Raw genomic sequence first — 19,376 nt, 5'->3', positions numbered from 1 at the left:
CTGGGAGATTAATGTCAGATAGGCTGATGTAGGTAGAATCCTCAAGGAAGAAGTTTCTGATCTACCGTGACCATCATGAAAGGGTTGTTACATTCAACATCAAATTAAATAGGGTCACAAATTTGATGAATAGTTTTTCAAAAAATATTTGGTGTTCGATTGAAAATGTCGGAAGAAATATTTCTCACAACAAATGTGCCCAGGTTTCCTTGGAGGAGAATGCTTTTCTGGAAAGCCTGCTTGGTATAGGAAAAAGGACGGATGGCAGATAACAATATATCAAACAAAAATATCATGTGGATTGGACGGATACCTTACTGTAATTTATTAGCCTTTTCAAAGATAACACTTTTGAGGCAGATGACTTATTAACAAAATAAATTGAGTAGAACCATAACTGAGGAAATGGGTGTAGGGTAACTTATTTACATTTGAAATTGGATGACAACCATTCAAAATGCTCATTTTATTTACACAAAGTAGCACTTTAGTTATATTACCAGCATTTATATAGTTCATTAGTACCTCATGTATGGTTTCAATTTAATTTTATAATCTTGTTTACCATTGCCCTGGTTCATGGTGTTTAAAAGTGGAAAGGAATATCATACATAAGGTGTAAATTGACCTGGGCTTTGTCAGTTGACATTCAGATTGTTCTCAACCCTTATTCTATGTTATGTTGTATCTTGAGCCATGATCATGGATTGTTCTTTGTAAAGCATACTGGCACCAATTTTTGATAAAAGCTGTGCTATATAAAAATCCTCAATTAGTGAATGTTAATGCTAATAAGTATGTAAATCTATGTAGAAGTATATGTTTTCTGTACTGAAATCCTATCTGCCCTATTTTATATAGTACATTTTTGTATGATAATTAGTGTTAACCATTTCACAAGTCATCTTATAGTGATGTTTTTATTTGACAAAACATGTACATTCTAAACCCTCCTGCTTAGTGCAGTGTCACCAGAACCTTTATATACTTCTTGTGGGGATTGGAAGGATTATTTATTGTTTAGTTAATCAAAACAATAACAAATATGCTTTACACTTTATAAACAATAGTAAAATACCAAGTAGCTTATGCTGTAAGTTCATAGTAGGGCTAGAAATTATCTGACATTTATAATGCATTTAGACACCTACTAATGGCTTACAAAAAAGGGTTAAAGGTGTACAACAATCTTGGCTAAGAGCATGCCCTGTATAAAAGTTAAAGTGGAATAATCATAGGTAAACACATATCCTATAAACGAATTAAAGTGTAAGAATACAAATTCCGAACCTACATTTTGATGATCAAATTGAAATGAGCATAACTAGTAGCATCTCCTGTCTGGAATTAACAGGGCATTAGTGGGCATAATAGAGGATTTTGGTGTTACCGTTGTAATAATCTTCTCAGAATAGGTTAGCTGTCATGATTCGCCTTAAAATGAGTTTTGCAAGCTCTTAGCCTTGACTCGGCAGGAGATAGAAATTTCACAAAACTGCAGTTGATAATAGTGTCCTTTGGTTCGAAACAGACAATTACTGTTCGCTTGCTGTATGCCATAAGCGCAAACTGCGTTCCAGTAAGAGAGTTCTCAACAGTGTTCTCCTTTCATTCATAAGTGCAGGGCAAATACAGATGAAATGCATAATATCCTCTTTTGCAAACCTGCATAGGCAGCACTCAGCAGACCTAGCCCCCCCTCCTTTGCCATGGCTGTAAATGAGATCTTAGTGAAGTAAGGTCAGATCTGTGTCTCGTATACCTTAGCTTTGCGTAGAGTGAATAAGTTACTCCAAAATAATCTGGCTGTTTTAGTATCGTGTAGTTGCCAATAATTATCCATTTATGCGATCTCTGGGCAGACACGGCTTTATCTACAAGCATCAATGTTTTTTTGACTTCTGGTGAAATGAAGGCCGTCCCCAATGGAATGAGGGCTGAAGCATGTTTATTGCTTTCTCCAGATATACATTGGCTGAGCTCAAATCATTTTCTTTTGCAGCTAACCATAACAGGCGGAGAAGCTCTGGAGGAAAAATTACTCAGAACAGGAGAAAGTGCGATGGAGGCTCACTATTGTACAATATAAGAAGGAAATAACTATAGCCAAAACAAGCCACTTCGCAGACCTAATTCTCAAAAGCTCTAATAAGTCCCGCGACACTTTCAGGATTATTAGAGAGCTTTCCCATCCTGCTTGTGCTGATAGCCAAATCAAGCCCTCACAAGAACTCTGTGACGGACTAGCAGTGTTCTTTCAGGAAAAAATCAGTAAAATTGTCGAGGGAATGAATAGTAAGTCTATCCCCACAATGCAGGATAACAGCAATCAAGCAAACATAGATGAGAAGGTGGAATATGCTAGAAACCCCTCTCCAAACGCCACTCTCCAAATGCCATTCTGGAAAACTTTGTGGTCCCTTCAGAACAGGAATTTCTAAGAACAGCTCTCAATACGTCATCAGGATCCCCTCTAGACCCCCTTCCCCATAGAATAGCTAAGAAATTCGAGGATGATATCTTCCCAGTCCTGCATCAGCTTTGTAACCGGTCTCTTTGCACAGGCTCCGTACCAAAAAATTGGAAACTGGCGGTTGTTACCCCGCTATTAAAGAAACCAAATCTGGACCCAAACTGCCAAAAGAACTACCGACCTATATCCCTCTTACCATACCCGATAAAGATCATAGAGCGATGGGTCAGCAGATCCCAAGCCCTCTTCCTAGAAACCAACAACATCCTGGAAGAGGAGCAGTTTGGTTTCAGACCAGTTCATGGAACTGAGTCAGCTTTGCTGACAGTCATGGATGACCTGCGAATGAGGGCGGACAGGGGAGAATCCGCAATTCTGATTCTGCTGGACCTGTCCGCCGCATTCGATACGGTGAACCACGACATCCTGATAAAAAGATTAAAGAACATCGGAGTTGGAGGTGTCGCGCTTGACTGGTTCGGCTCCTACCTGACGGATAGATGCCAGGCAGTAGCTATTCCTCCATATCAATCAGAGTTCATTAAAGTCCCGCATGGGGTCCCACAGGGGTCTGCTATCAGCCCCATACTTTTTAACATTTATATGCAACCCCTGGTGAGGATCATCAAAAGCCATGGTATCAGCGTGACAAATTACGCAGATGACACCCAGCTAATGATCTCTCTTGATGGAGCCCATGCAAACTCACTGGAGACTTTCCACACTTGCATGCTGGAAATGTCACTCTGGCTCAACCAGAACTCACTACAATTTAACAGTGACAAAACTGAAATACTGCACTGCGCAGTAGGAAAAATCCCCAAAAGTCTACCTTTAGACTTCTGGCCTCAGCTGTTAGGGGACTCACCTACCCCAGTGAACTCAGTAAGGAATCTCGGAGTCACTATTAACAACAGCCTGAGCCTAGAGACTAATGTCAACAAGCAGGTTAGCAGCTGCCTTGCCTTACTGCGAGGACTGCGAAAGCTGCTACCTCTCCTGCCCCCACAGACCAGAGCTAACATAGTCAGGAGCACCATCCTCAGCCGCCTGGATTACTGTAACGCCCTCTTGCTGGAATCCCCTGCCTATCTCATTTCCAGAATTCAAAGTATCCAGGCGGCAGCAGCTAAACTGGCACTCTCTCGGGAACGACGATCTTCTACCACTCTTGCCTTGGCCGACCTACACTGGCTGCCTATACACCAGAGGATCTGCTTCAAATCCCTATGTATTGTCTTCAGGGCAGTTCACGGGCTAGGCCCCCGACCACTCCAAAACAAATTCAACTGGTATGAGCCTACCCGGTCTCTTCGATCCTCATCTCTAAACTTTATCAGCATTCCTAGGATTAAGAAAGCCACCTGTGGGGGAAGAGCTTTCAGTATAGCCGCAGCCCACTTATGGAACAACCTCCCTACTGACATCAGAAAAACAAACGAATTGATGGCCTTTCGTAAAAAGGTGAAAACATGGCTCTTCCCAAAAAAAATCTCCCAAAAATGTTTCCAAAAAATCTAACTGATCAGCACCTTGTCCACTGTCCTCTTCTGTTCTACAGGGTTCTCAGCTATATGTACCTAGCGCCAGGATGCCCGTAGGGTTACAGAGCGCTCTACAAATGCTATAAATAAATAAATAATTTCTTTTAAAATTCTGCTGCGAGCTAATTTCAATCTATAACAGAAGCTCACCCAGGCTCCGTATCTTGACAGCTTTTATTTTGGAATCCTGAATTTAAGGCATATTTGTGCCTTGGAAGAGAGAATATGTGGTGTATTGGTGTAAAAAATAAACTAGGAAGACACAGCATGTAGGTTCTTTGGATTTATTGCATGCCAAACGAGCCACCACTCCTCTCACTTCGCCTGAGAGGTACCAACTGCCTTTCAGTAGAACCCGAACTCCACCAGCCCCATGACAACAGAAAAGATTCTAGAAGATATGCTTCTAACAAGCATATCTAAATACAACATTACCTCTTTTTCTTTAAACAAAATAATACAATACAGAACATAAAAACCAAAATAAAATAAAACGCAGAAACAATACAGAATAGAAATAACAATGTGAAAATTATTCAACGTGGCTTCCAGATACAGTATAAAATAGAAATAACAATGTGAAGATTATTCAACGTAGCTTCCAAGGAAGGCGGGTCACACGTGCAGATCTTCTTATTACAGAATTGTTCATCTCACGCGCAGAAAAATCATTATGTAAAACATTCCCATTTGAAACTACATCATGTACATTTGAAGAACCCCTAACTTGAGCACTATTTAAAGTTGCATTCTTCAAACCTGAAAGATTAGCATTTTCTCCTTTTATCTTGACAATTTTGCCAACATTCCACCAATGTCCACCTTTGACCATAACCGCACCACCACAAACTTTCTCAACACATACCGCCTCACCAAATGTGTTGCAACCTTTCTTAACAGATCTAGAATTTTTGAGGCGAACCATATCACCAGGCGAAACATCAATTTCTTTTGCAGATTTTTTTTAATTGTATCTAACAGCCATTTTATCCTGGGCATCTTTCACATGTGTTTCTAAAGCTAAATTATCTACACTACATGACATTTTTTTAGAAACCGTTCTCAACAACCAAGCAGGGTAGAGTGTGGAAGTAGGTAACCGACCTTTGAGGGAAACAAACGGTGCGATTTTAGTAAGAGAATGTGGTGTTGTACGATAAAACCACAACATTGATCTTACTGCATTTTCTACATCAAAATTGTTGCTTTTAGCCCATTTAATGCACTCCACAATCACACGGTTCATTCTCTCAACCAGACCATTTGTTTGAGGATGTCCGACTAAACTCCTCAAATGTTTCACCCCTGATTCAGACAAGAAAATGCTCATCTCCTGATTTAACAAATTGTACACCATTATCCGAAACTAAAGCTTCAGGAAACCCTTCCCTCATAAAAATTTCTCTAAGAAATAAAATGGCACTGTTGGCTGTAGGATTTGCACAAAACATAACTTCTGGCCACTTGCTGTGAAAATCCATTAAAACAAAAGCAAAACGAAGATGATGTGGAATAAAATTGAAAGGTCCTACTAAATCTATGCCCACTTTCAGCCAGGGTTTTGAAGGAAAAGATATAGGTTGAAGAGGAGGAGTAATGAATTTCAAATCCTTTTCTGCCCCACTGCAAACAACACACTCCTTGACTCTTTCATCTACATCTCTATCCATGGATGGCCACCAATAATGTAGTCTCAGTCTCTTCTTTGTCATAGTAACTCCAAGATGACCATCATGCACACGATCTATCAATTTAATATGTAACTTGATGGGAGGAATACATCTGCCTTCTCTCATGACAACACCATCTTCAATAGATAATTCTTCTGCAACCTTCCAAAAAGGTTGAATATTCAATGGAACACTCCTCTCTTTAGGCCAACCACCCACAATGTATTCTTTGACTTTGATAAGAGTAGAATCCTCATTCACAGCTTCTTTCCACTCATTCTCACTGCATGCCACATTCTCGACAGCATCAATTACAGCTATGGAACAGTCTTCTTTATCCTCATCCACATCCAATGGTTCATCTTCTTCCAATGGAAGCCTGGGAAGCATATCAGCCGTAACATTCTCTTTTCCAGGAATATGTTTAGTTACAAAGTCATATTGCAAACGTTTGGTAGTCAGGCGCGCGATACAAGGGGTAGCATACTTAAGTCGATCACCACCTAAAATATATACCAACGGTTTGTGATCTGTCTGTATAACAAACTTTCTTCCCCAGATATAGGTCCTGAACTTCTCACATGCCCAATAGCAAGCGAATAATTCCTTTTCAATGACCGAATAGTTAACTTCAGGATCTCTTAACACCCTAGATTCATAACTGATAGGGACTTCTTTCTCGCCAGATTTCTGGGTAAGCACCGCCCCTAACCCATAATTACTTGCATCTACAGTGATAGTACAACTTACATTGGGATTATAAGCCTTTAAGTTTTTAGCATTGATCATCTCAGACTTAACTAAATCAAATGTCTGCTGACAATTCTCATCAACACAAAAGTGACATTGGATCTGAGCATGTTTGAAAGAGCCTTCATTTTGCTAGCATAATCAGGAATGAATCGTGAATAAAATTCACATAAGCCCAAGAACGAACGTAGCTCATCTTTATTCTTGGGAAATGGACATTCCACTACAGCTTTTATTTGGCCAGGTCTGGGACATAAACCATCTCCTGAAACCAAGTGTCCTAAAAACTCAATTTCCCTCTTCCAAAACTAACACTTGATCTTCTTGACTACAATCCCTTTCTCCTCAAACATGTTAAGAACCAAATTGAGAGTAATATCATGTTGCTCTAAATACTTATTAAAAATCAGCACATCATCTTGAAAGATGACCACTCCCTTAATATCCTTAAGAACACACTGCATAACCCTTTGAAAAACCGAGGCTGCCGAAGCAAGCCCGAAAGGCATTCTGCAAAATTGAAATGTCGCAACGGGTGAATTGAAGGCAGTGTAGTGTCTTGACTCATCATCCAATAGGATTTGGTAGTATGCTGAAGCTAAATCAATCTTCGAAAACCACTGAGCATCTCTAAATTTTTCAAGTAAGTCCCCTATTTTTGGAAGCGGATGAGCAACCACCCAAATTTCTTTTTTAAGACTCCTAAGCTCAATGCATAAGCGGATCTCGCCATTCCTTTTTCGTGCGACCACTAAGGGACTAAGCCACAAACTTGACTCCACAGGTTTAATAATTCCATTTTTCTCCAATCTCTCCAATTCTACCTTGAGATCTGCCCTTAAACTAAAAGGAATTGACCTAACCTTGTGTTGGACTGGCTCGGCATTACTCTTGACTTTGATCCTATGTTTAAACCAGCAATTTTACCCAGAGAATCAGAAAACACTCCAGGAAACTCCTTCTCCAGACACAATGGATCAGGCATATCTTGTACCACTTAAACCTGTTCACTAGCCCCTGGTCTCAACACCATGCCAAAAAGCCCCTGATGGTACCAACCTAATATGTTCAGACCACGTACTGCTACATAAATTGTGCCATGTATTGTCCTTCCCTTAAATTCCAAAACGTCTTCTATGTAGCCTTCTAAATCAATTTTGCGTCCATCATAGGAAAGAGGTGCTCTATCCGGAGGGAACAATTTTCTATCTTCCCAAGATTCCTTGAATAAGTCATAGGTAATCATAGTTATCCTAGCTCCTGAATCCACTAGAAGCTTTAAACACACATCACCTACTAAAACATCCACATAAGAATCTATACACTCTGAAGGATCCCCAGAAACAACACCTTCATCAGTAATGGTGACTATCATGTCCTTAAAATTTTGGACAATATCATTTTCACAAACGTGTTCCTCTTTCACAACACAATTAACATTTTCAGCTCTATTTAAGTTTGATTGATAAACTTTCGCCAAGTGGCCTATTTTGCCACACTTGTGACATTTAGCATTCTTCCCTGTTCAAAACCTATTCTCTTTACCATTTTTTTTTTTTTTTTGTAAAACAATTTTTATTGCAGAGTTAAATACTTCATGTATCAGTTCACTTATAATCACGTTGCTCAGAGTCCTTAAATTCTCGTCCCCAGCCGTAGTTTTCATACACAGCCATTGAGCCCACATCCCGGGGGTTGGGCGGCGGTACTCATGGTCCTGTTACTCTCCCAAGTGTGCTGGCTGGTGTGGTCAGTGATTAGTTCTTGCGCCCTCTGCTTTATATCTTTTTCTGTCCCCCCCCCGCCCCTTCCAGTAGCCGTCGAGATATGTCAGTATCCCTGCTGTTATTCTGCCCCCCCTCCCCCCCATGTGTCTACGCCTATGCCTGGTGTTAGAACTTGTTGCCGTGGTGTGTGACTGAGGAGTCTTATGTACTTCCCTGTGTGTGTGTGTCTGGTGCTAGTGCTGGGTCTACTGTAGGTGCCCATGGGGCTAACGGGTCCTCAATCTCCTCCCCCGCTAGTTCCTCCACTGTGCTGTCCCTCAGAGCCTGAACTAATATTTCCCACGCCATCGCAGCATCCTGCGCTTTCCCATCCGACCTTCGGCGAGCTAGTTGGTATCTAATCGTGCTCTCCGCTGTTGCCCACTTCAAGAATTCGTTCAGCCACCTCCTGTGTGTCGGCCCTGATTTCGATTTCCACCCTTTGGTCAGCTCCCTTTTGGCTATAAGTAGGCCCATGTCTATGAATTTGCTTGTAAGCTTGTTTTTACGTGTGTGTGGGAACCAGTGTAGAATTGTGACCGCACTGTCGTATTGCAGCTCCCTGTCCGCCACTGTATTCAGCGTGTCTCCTATCTCCCTCCAATATTCCTGTAGGTGGGGGCAGCCCCTTAGCATATGGATTAGATCTGCCTCTATTAGGTTGCATCTGGGGCATGCTGCGTCTGCCACTCCAAAATACGTTGCTATTTTGCTCGGGGTTAAGTAGGCTCTGTGGAGGATATACAGGTGAATGAGTTGGAAGCGCGCATTTCTGGTGCTCTTCCTAGCTCTTTGCACCAGTTGGGACCACGTTGTGTCAGGGATTTCCTTCTGCAGGTCCGCTTCCCATTTAGTTTTAAGCGCTGTGAGGGGCTGTGTTTTCCGATAACATTCTGGAGTAGAGGCACGTGACTGCTTTGAACGTCCCCGCCGCTATCATCGTATATTGGCACGCTAGAGTTGTCTTCGGTTCGATCAGTCCCTCCCCCCAGTGTGCTTGTATGGCTCTCACCACTGCCGCGTGTGTTAAGTAGTCGCCCCTTGGGAGGTAGTAGCGTTCCTGAAGGGTCTGGTACGGTACTAGCACTCCATCATCATAGAGGTCCCCTATCATCTGCAGCCCTGCCTCTTCCCACACCTGTAGCCCCGACCAGTCTCCACCATGCGGTAGCGCCGTCACCATGCCCAATGGGATTTCGGGCGCGTATGGGTGCGTGGGCCCAGCTCGCTTCTGCGAGCGGTTCCAGCACAATCGAAGCGTCCGTTCTTCTTGGGATAGTCCTCTGAGTACCAGTTTTTGTTGCAAGGTTATATATGCTAGGACATGGCGAGGAGTACCATTCTCCCTCTCCTCCTCCGGACCTCGGTAGGCTCTCCCTACCTCTTGTGTGAAGTATTGCAGTTGGGCCGCCAAGTAGTACAATTCAAAGTCTGGGACCGACAGGCCCCCCTCGTCTTTCGGGCGGGTCAGCGTCATCAATGCAATTCTACGCCTGCCCGTTCCCCACAAGAAGGACACAACTAACGACTTCAGCCGTTTGAAGACTGCTCCGGGTATCCATACCGGGAGGGTCCGGAAAAAATATAACAGTCTTGGCAGGGCTATCATTTTGAGTAGCGACACTCGGCCCGTCATGGACAGGGGCAGGGTCGCCCAGAAGGTCATACTGCTCTGCAAGGCACGGATGCAGCGTCCGATGTTGCCGTCTAGCAGGTCAGCAGGCTCGTGGTATATGTGCACCTCTAGGTAGCTCAGGCAGTTGGGCTCCCACCTCATCATCGAGTGGGTTGGGGGACGCGCCTCATCTCTCCGCAGGGGGAAGAGACAGGTTTTTGTCCAGTTCACCCGTAATCCAGAGATGTCGCCAAAGCGTGCTAACAGTCTCTCGGCACCCTCTACAGCTTCCTCAGCATTCTCTAGGAAGAGGAGTAGGTCGTCTGCGTACAAGGAGATGAAGTGGCGGGTCCCTCCGGAAACCAATCCGTTGCAGTGTTCGCCCCGCCTAGCCATTGCTGCAAGGGGTTCCACCGCGAGTGCAAATAGTAGGGGAGAAAGTGCACATCCCTGCCTGGTTCCCCGTTCCACGTCGTAGCGGTCCGACACCAAGGGTCCGACCCTCACTCTGGCTTTCGCTGACGTGTACAACACCTTCGTCCACCCTATATATCCCTCTCCTAATCCAAAAGTCCTCATTACTCTATAGAGGTAATCCCATTCCAGGCTATCGAATGCTTTCTCTATGTCGACCGCCAGTATCAGGGGAGTTCGTGCCTCGGGCGGTGGGTTATCTATCAGTCTGAGTAGTCTGCGAATATTGTGCGTTGTGTTTCTTGTGGGTATAAATCCTGATTGGTCTTTGTGGACCAGGTCTTTCATGTGGGTCAACAGCCTGGTAGCCAGTACTGTACTCAGGATCTTATAATCCGTCGTCAACATAGACAGCAGCCGGTAGGACGCTGGGTCTGTGCTTTCTCTTCGTGGCTTTAGTAGGGGAATCATTATGGCTTCGCGCATTGAGCAAGGAAGTCTACCCTTTTCCTTGGCCTCGTTATATATTACTTGAAGTCTTGGGGCCAGCTGGTTAAGGTATTTTACGTAAAATTCAATGGGCAGTCCATCTAGTCCTGGCATTTTGTTATGCGCCATATGTTTTATCGCTCCTCTTATTTCCGTCAAGTCTATCGGGCTGCCTAGGGATTCAGCTTCTTCTGGTTCCAGTTGGGGCAAATGTAAGTCAGCCAAAAAGGCATCCGTTGCTTCACTTTGATCCGCTAGCCCACTCCGATATAGTCTCTCTTAATAGGAACGGAAACAGTCTAGTATTTCCGGCTGTGTCTGATAAGTGTCGCCCCCACTCCCCTTGAGGGTCATAATTGGCTGACTGTTTCGGCTGGGGCTCGCTAACCAGGCCAGTAGTGTACCGGTTTTATCCCCCTCCGCTAGGGCTCTCGTTAGGTATGTTTTATAGTCGAAGCTGCGGAGGCGCTCCACTTCCACTGCCTCTCGCGCTTCACTGACCCTATCCTGAAGCTCAGGGTGATTGGGGCGCTCTCGCTCTGCTTCCCTCAGTTTCTGTTCAGCTTTATCCAAATCGTCTATTAACGTCCTTCGCACCCCCGCAAACTTCCCTATACAGTGTCCCCTTACTACTATTTTAAACGCATCCCACTCCATGGCTCTAGACGAGGCAGTATCCTCGTTCTCCACGAAATACTGTGTGATCCTTTCTCCTAAAGCCTCGCGAAAGGGCGAGTCATCTAGCGTGTCCGGCCTTAGCCGCCATGTCGGGATTCGTGTGATTTCGTTCATCCAATCTAGCGTTAAGAGTAGGGGGTTGTGATCGGATATCGTTCGCGCTAGGTATTCTGTCCGGGCTACCGTCGGGAGTACCGTCTGTGAGCATAGAAAGGCGTCGAGGCGAACATGGAGGTCATGAATGCTGGAGTAGAACGAGTAGTCTCGCTCCCTCGGGTGTTGTACCCGCCAGACGTCCGATAAGTCCCATCTCCCCTGCCAGTCCGCTCTGTGCCTCGCCAGTCTATGCACTGGGGATGCCTGCAGTGGTGGGTGCGACCTGTCCAGAATGGTGTCTACGATTGAGTTGAAGTCCCCCCCAAACAGCACGGGACCAGTGAAGTAGCTGGCCAGCGCTCCAGAGAGTTTCGCAAAGTACGTTGCCTGATCCACATTTGGCGCATAAATGCTGGCAAGCGCTATGTGTCGGCCTCTAAGCAGGCCCTCAACCGCTACATACCTCCCATCCGGGTCCGCAGTGTGCCTAGTGACTTGGAAAGGGGTGCCCGCTCTTATCCAAATTAACACCCCCCTAGCGAAGGCAGAGTATGTAGTGTAATATAGGTGGCCCCTCCATCTACGCTGCAGCGCCGCTCCCTCTTTCCGTGTTAAGTGAGTTTCTTGTAGGAATGCTATGTGCACTCCCCTGCGGACTAAATAGGAGTGAATTTTGTGCCTCCTAGTCATCGTATTTAGCCCCCTCACATTCCAGGACACACATTTCAACGATCCCACGTTAGCCATAGTCCCATTGCGTTCGGTCCAGTTCAATCATGATTGGCACCCAGACAGTAGGTTCGACATCATTCCCCCCCCTTGAACTGTGCCCTGAGTCCCCCCAACTACTCCAGGCTCCCCCCCCCCCCCAGAACAGGAGCTAACTGCAGTAGAGTTGCTCCCATCCAAACAGTTGAGCAAACGTGCTCTGAACTCTTCTTAGTCCGTGGCTAGTACCACGGAAGCCTTATGGGCTCTGGGAAGCGTGAGCTAGTTTCTGGTACCTTCCAATGTCGTCTCCATATCCCCATCCCGCAATAGTCAGAGTAACTTACGATACTTCAATCTAACAGCGTCCTGCTCAAGTGTTCATAGAGGCCGTCCGAAGAGCCATCGCCAGCTTCAAGTGGCCATGTCCAAGATTCAGCTTCCAAATATTTCTTCCGATGTCTGTGGCGTGACTCTCGGGCCTCCTGCTTTTCCCATTTCTGACAACTCAGTTTCCGAGCCCGATCTCCGCTCCTCCGAACCCGATTCTCTCCCCGATTGGAGCAGTGCCGATCCTGAAACTTCTTTTACTGCTTGCAGTGCCGCTTTCCGCTCGCCTTCCGTTTGAGATTCCGTTGGTTTCCTGGATCTCTGTCTTAGCTTTCGGAGCCTCCTCGATTTCCTCACCGATTGACTCTGGCGCTCCTCCTCAGCCCTAAATCGCGCTCCGTCCGTTCCTGCCTTGTAAGTGTCCCACCAGGTCCATGCCTCCGCCGCCGTCGTGAAGAACTGAGCTTTTCCATCCACCACTATTCGGAGCCTGGCCGGGAATAACAGAGAGTACTGTATGCCTTCCGTGCACAGCTCTTTTTTAATGGAGAGGAAAGAGGCGCGCATCTTTTGCGTTTCAAACGTATAGTCTGGAAACAGGGTCACTTTGCTGTTATCCACTTGGAAGGGACCCGCATCTCTGGCCCGTTGCAATAGCCAGTCTCTGTCATTATAATGCAGCAGCTTGATGACCACCGGGCGAGGCGGTAGCCCCGGTTTCGTGGGTCTGGACGGGACTCGGTGCGCTCTTTCCAGCATGAAAAAGGGGGAAAGGCCCTCTGGGGCTACCACAGTTCTCAGCCAGTCATCTAGGTAACCCACCATGTCCGTACCTTCTTTTTTCTCTGGAAGACCCACTAGGCGCACGTTGTTCCTTCGGCTGCGGTTTTCAGCATCCTCTGCTCGCCTTTCCAAAGCCTGTATGCGGTCCAGCGCTTCCGTGAGTCGTCCCTCCATCGATTTGTGTGCTGGTACCATGTCTTTTATGACGTCCTCCGTCTCCTTGACTCTGTCCGTTAGTTTCGCATGGTCCGCCCGTAGGAGACCAAGCCCCGTCGACACTTGTACAATATCGTGATGCAAGGCATCTTTCGTGGCTGCGATCGCTTGAAGGATCCTATCTTGCATTTGCTGTAGGTCTGTTGTGGGTTGAGGAGCATCCTCCGGTGTTTCTGTAGCGGGGCCGGCATCCCCTCTTGCTCCTTTCGGTTTCCCCATCACGTTCTGGCTTCGGTGAGCCGGGGTTTCGGTGAGAGATCGGGGTGTCTGGCGTTCCCGATGTGGTTTGGCAGTGGGGGGCTGTTTGGGGGACTGCCCAGATTTTCTGGTCGTGGCCTTTGTCGCCACAGGGTCAGCCAGCTCCTGGTCTTCGCTGCAGGTGTTGGGCCTATTCCGGTCGGCCACGCGGCCGTACCGTTGCGTGCTGGTCAGGACCCCCTCGGCCTTCTGCAGGATCTCCTCCCTCTTCGCAGTCAGGCTTCGGCGCGCTCGCTGCAGCTCCCCTCGGCCCCTGGCGACTTAGATATCACCCTCGCGTATCCCAGTGTTGCCGGTCTATTCTCATCCGGACCCGTGTTTCTTAACTCTGTGCCCGGCCCTTTGGTTGGATCGGGCCTATTCGGAGGTAGTCCCCAGTTCGTCTTTTGCGGGCGCAGGGGGTCCGCAATCATCGGCTCCTCCAGGAAACCTCAGGCCCGGCCGGGGGCTCTCACTGCGGGTCGGGGGTCTCTCCGCGAGGGCACCTACCAAGCTGGTTCTCGCGTGGGCCGGCTGCTCTGTGGGGAGTACCTCCTTCAGGATGAGTGAGGGCGCGGGATCCAGCGCTGACCCCTAGGCCCCGTGTCAGGTATGGCAGACCGCTCCCCGGAGTCCGCAGCCGGCGTGAGCCCCAGCGAGGCCGGGGCGTGTTCTCCCTCCCCGCGGGCAGGGTCGGGCCTCGCCTGGAGCGTCGGATCACCAGGCGTAGCCCCTATGCGCCAAGGGCTGGAGTCTGTTGGGCTTAGTCGCGTCCTCTCGGAACTTGGGGTGCTGGTCCAAAGGTCTCCCTCAGGCGCTCTGTCTCTCCGGCCCGGTTAGGGTGCTTCGGGCCTGCTCCACCGCATGGGCCGCAGCGGTAGGCCCCCGTGAAGCCGGGGCCTCGAGTTCTGCCTCCCGGGCGGAGCGGAGCCGCACCGGAGCGCCGGGGCTCGGCGTGCTGCTTGCGGTGGCGCTCTCCCGGGTTACTCCTGGGTCGGGTGACCGCCCCCTGGGCCCCCTCACCACCAAGTCCCCCCAAAGCCTCCTCGCGGTGGACAGAGCGCCGCAGTCTGATCCCAGGGACGGAGCTGTGGCTGCCCCCTCTCCACGGGCAGCAAAGACACTACCAGCCTGTCCCCTCTGCCGCCAGGTGTCCTCCTCTCGGCCGTGCCCTTCGGCTGTTGTCCCCGTGGCTCAGGGGGCCAAGGTCTTCGGCAGGCACTCACCCGTCGATCTGGGCGCTCCGGGGGGGCCAGGTGGCGCGGTGTGGCAGACGCGTTCCTCTGGGTCCGGTCGGGTGTCTTGGGCCTGCGCTCTCGCTCACCTCGGGGGCGTTAGGCCCCACTGAAGCCGGGGCCTCGATTTCCATCTCCCGGGCAGGGAGGAGTCACACCGGGGCCGATGGGGCGCCGAGCGTGGCCTCCCGGTGCCTCCTCACCGAGCTGGGGGGGTCGTAGGACTCCGTCGCCGAGCATCCACTCCTCAGGGTTCCCGGATAGCACTCCGGTCGTCTCAGTCGGGCCCCAGGGTCCGCGCTGTGGGTCCCAGTGTCTTGCCCGCTACGGGGCCGCCGCCATCTTGCGCCTCGGGTCCGTGAGTTGTTTTTGGTCTCGTGTGCCTCTCCCGGTGCAGGTACCGGCACTCCCGTGACACCGGAGCAGGTGTCAGTATGTCGCTTGGGGTCATCCGGTTTGCACGGGGTTCCCAAGCTGTTGGAAGGATGATTTTAGCGGATTACGGGCGGTGGGGTCGGGAGCCTCGCTAGGCTGCGACCATCTTCGTTGGCTGCTAGCCACGCCCCCCCCCTATTCTCTTTACCATGTGGAGAATATCCACATCTGTAGCATATGTTAGGTTTTCTAAAAATACCTTTTTCATTTATCTTATCTTTCCTAGAATTACTACTTTAAGAAAAAGGAGAGACCACAGCATTAACATTTTCCTTGTTAGAGCAACTCGCACTTAATTCTTTAATCGAACTCTGAGCTAGCTCAAGACTCTTTGCCACTTTTATAATCTCTTCAAGCGTGGGATTACCCATAGTGAGTAATTTTTGCTGTATATGTGTGTCACTACAGTGTGCTATAAATTGATCTCTAACCAACTGATCACAGATTTCTCCAAATTGACACTCAGCACACAATTTGCGTAAAGCACTTAAGTACGAATCAACATCCTCACTTTGTAGTTGTGCTCTCTTGAAAAATTTGTGCCTCAGCACAACCAAACTAGGTTGAACATCAAACTTGATAACCAGTTTTTTAACAGTTTCTTGATATTCATCAATTATTTCACCCTCATTCAGAACGAAATCAGGTCAATGTTTATACACTTCTCTTCCTTCAAACCCCAAACAATTTAAAAGAAGATATTTTTTCCTTTCAGCCCTATATCGTGACGCACCAGTGGCACCGATATATGTCTCAAATGCGTCAAACCATTGTCTCCATTGTATTTGTGGCGTACCTGGACTCTCCAGAAAAGGTGGAGGTTGATTTTACAGACTGCATAATGGTTCGCAACTAAATGACTACCCAATGTGTAAAAGGTAGTATAATACTACTTTCCGAAATGTTACTCACGTATACAAATTAAAAGTACGTGAAAATAAATAAATCATCAAACGTTTCACTCCTTTTACACATATAGCAACAAATAGAAGGATGATAAATGAACAATACGCTAACTATCACTACACCCTAGACTAACATATCAAAGTTAGAATCAACAATACCTACACACTACATATGCAGGCACCTAATATCTATAAAATGTGTAGAAAAACAGTGCTCGCGAACACTGTTACAAGATTGACTTTTTAAATGAGAGGCAAAAAGATCACAATAAAAAAAATCCCACAGTCTTACTGCAAAAAATATATATATATATTAAAAACGGGTTCACAAAAAAAAAACTAAACTGCAGAGATCATCTTGGTTGCTTCCTGGCAGTCCCCTTGCTCCACAATCAGTGCCACGATTAACTGTAGTTTCCTTCCAACGTCACTTCCACACCGCAGTCTTTCACATTAAACAGCGCTGAAGAAAAAAAACTCAACGTGACCCTTGCGCGTCTGACGCACACGCATCCAACGCTGTCACAGGCAAGGTCATTGATGACGGGCGTTACTGACTCGCCGAATCCCCTTGCGAGTTCTAAGACGTCACCATTTGCTTCTGCTGCCTGACGGAGAAGGATCTTGGCAACCAACGGATGTCGGCAACCAACGGATGCCTGAAGCTAGCAGCCTGCGCCAGCAAGAACGCTCCCAGAGATCAGCTCACTCTTCGGACCTTGTGACCGCAGAGAACGGCAAGACCCACCCGCTGACCTCCTCACCTCTCAAAAGATGTTCTCATTTGAACCTTCCGCCGCTGGGGAAACATAAAAACTTCCCTTACAATTATAATCACAGCCGCTGGAGGAGGTAGGATGAGCTCTCTTTTTTTTATATATAACGTCCTCTTGCCTTATATAATGTTTCGCTTCACTCTACAATCTGCTATTATCCTTAAAAGATTCCTTCTTCTTTTTCACAAATTTCTTTTTGAAAACTCGCTCCGTTGCAGCAGCTCGTTTCTAGTAGACACCTCGTCGCCAAAATTATGTGGTGTCTTGGTGTAGAAAATAAACTAGGAAGACGCAGCATGTAGGTTCTTTGGATTTATTGTATGCCAAACGAGCCACCACTCCTCTCATTTTGCCTGAGAGGTACCAACTGCCTTTCAGTAGAACCCGAACTCCACCAGCCCCATGACAACAGAAAAGATTCTAGAAGATATGCTTCTAACAAGCATATCTAAATACAACAGAATACATATCTGTATGTTCTTAAGATAGCTCGCTCTATTGTGCTTGTGTCACGAACCGCAATGCCTTCAAATCATATGCCATAATTGGTAGGAGCCTGGCAAAGATCACCTTACAAATCAGTAGCATACTAGGGCCTCCCTAGTAAATTAAAAAGAGCACTGAAAGACAACTTTACAGCCTCGCCCTTCCTAGTTCATTGAATTGTATGTGCAGCATGTACCTTTTGTGTCCACCGTAACCCTGAGATACTTGTTACATTCTCTTATGGCTTATCTTTAAGAAACAACTTATGCATTGTCAGCTTTTTGCATATTATAGATAAGGTCTTTCTTTTCGAGCAGTTGATCTCCATTGCATGAGCTTCAGAATGTTGGGATAGTGTGTTGGTCAGCTGCTGTAAGCAATTCTTGGTTTGGGTGATTATGACTACATTGTCCACATAGAGTAGATTAGCGAAGCTGAAATTACCCAATTGAGGCAAATGTGATCTGACCTTGTTTAGGTCTTGAGAAAGGTCACCCAGGAAAAGATTGAACAAGAAGGGCTTGAGGACGCAGCCTTGTTTTCATCCTTGTGTTCAACCTTGTGTTGTTGGAATTTTTCTTGATATTCTATCTCCAGCTCCAAGTTTTATACTAATCCGTGGCTTTGTGTTGAGATACTGGATCTCTTTCATTAGTGGAGTCGGTAAACCTCAACTGTAGAGCTTTGGCCAGAGGATGTTCTTGTCAACTGCAGACTTTTAGTCCACCAAACAGAAATGCAGTTTCTGATTTTTGTCCCTCATCTTATCGATTAAAATGGAGAGCAACATGATTGTTTGTACAAGTTCCTATGCTCTTTATAAAGCTGACCAGGTGCATTGGGATCAGTTTGTTCTCCTCTGCCCAACTGGTAAGTTCGTCAAGAAGGATTGTTGGGAAGTAGTTACCTTCAGTGTCCAACAATGCTATTAATTAATTCGCCAAAACTGACTTTCCTCCACCCTTAAATATTGGACTAATTATTGAGCCCCGCCAACTATCCCAGATCTCTTCTGCTCGCAAGGAGTGATTGAACAGGTTGCGCATATTTCTTTGCCTGAACCTTGGATCATTTTTGTACAGAGCTTGCGGAACACCATTAGGACAAGGCTGTCCATCACTCCTCGACATATTAATATGCTGACCTGTTTTTGACAAGTTGGTGCAGTAGGAAGCTTTAGTCCAAGGCTTCAGCCACGATGGGAAGGTGGGAAGAGGTTTTGAAAAATAAGTCCCAAAATGTATGAACCGCTCCTGTTGGGAAATATTGTAGCCCTTTACCCGCCTGTTGCTGACTTCTTTATATGGTTGCTTCACAGTAGCATGATTGCTGATAACCTTCCCAACATCCAAGGGCGCTCCAGCATCCAAGAGTGGACCTGCGAGAATAGTGTGAGGGCTCAGCCATGCTTTTGGCAAGTGCAGGCGGGCAGGCTCAGAGGGGCTTGGCTCCTACACAATATGTTGCACCCTGCATTGAACTCCCTGCCCGTTGCTCGCTCCTGACCACCTCTGTGCTAATGATCATGGAGGCAGTCCTTGGATTGCCCAGGCCTGCGGGCCATGCTCCACCTGTCACGCGCTCAGTCTGCCATGTCAATCTGGCGCTTCCGCAGGCCGCTACCCATTCCCCAAGACGCTGAGGCGGGGCTCAGAAAACAAGAGGCCCAGGCTGTTCCAGACAGTTGTCGTTGGAGCGAATTGGGGAAGCCACACTGGAGTCCTAGCCTGGTGGCTTCCACTACCCTCCAGCTCTACCATCCGGCCACAG

General features: G+C 47.1%; 1 protein-coding gene across 4 annotated transcripts in view; it reads left to right on the top strand.

The window, feature by feature from the left end:
- Window positions 1–19,376, top strand: part of UNC13D (unc-13 homolog D) — an 880,699-nt gene that overhangs the window by 787,340 nt on the left and 73,983 nt on the right. The window lies entirely within an intron of this gene.

The sequence above is a fragment of the Lissotriton helveticus genome, chromosome 7 (assembly GCF_964261635.1).
Source record: "Lissotriton helveticus chromosome 7, aLisHel1.1, whole genome shotgun sequence".
Lineage (NCBI taxonomy): Eukaryota > Metazoa > Chordata > Amphibia > Caudata > Salamandridae > Lissotriton > Lissotriton helveticus.
The sequence above is the reverse complement of the archived record's forward strand: the minus strand, read 5'-3'. Positions and strand labels throughout refer to the sequence as shown.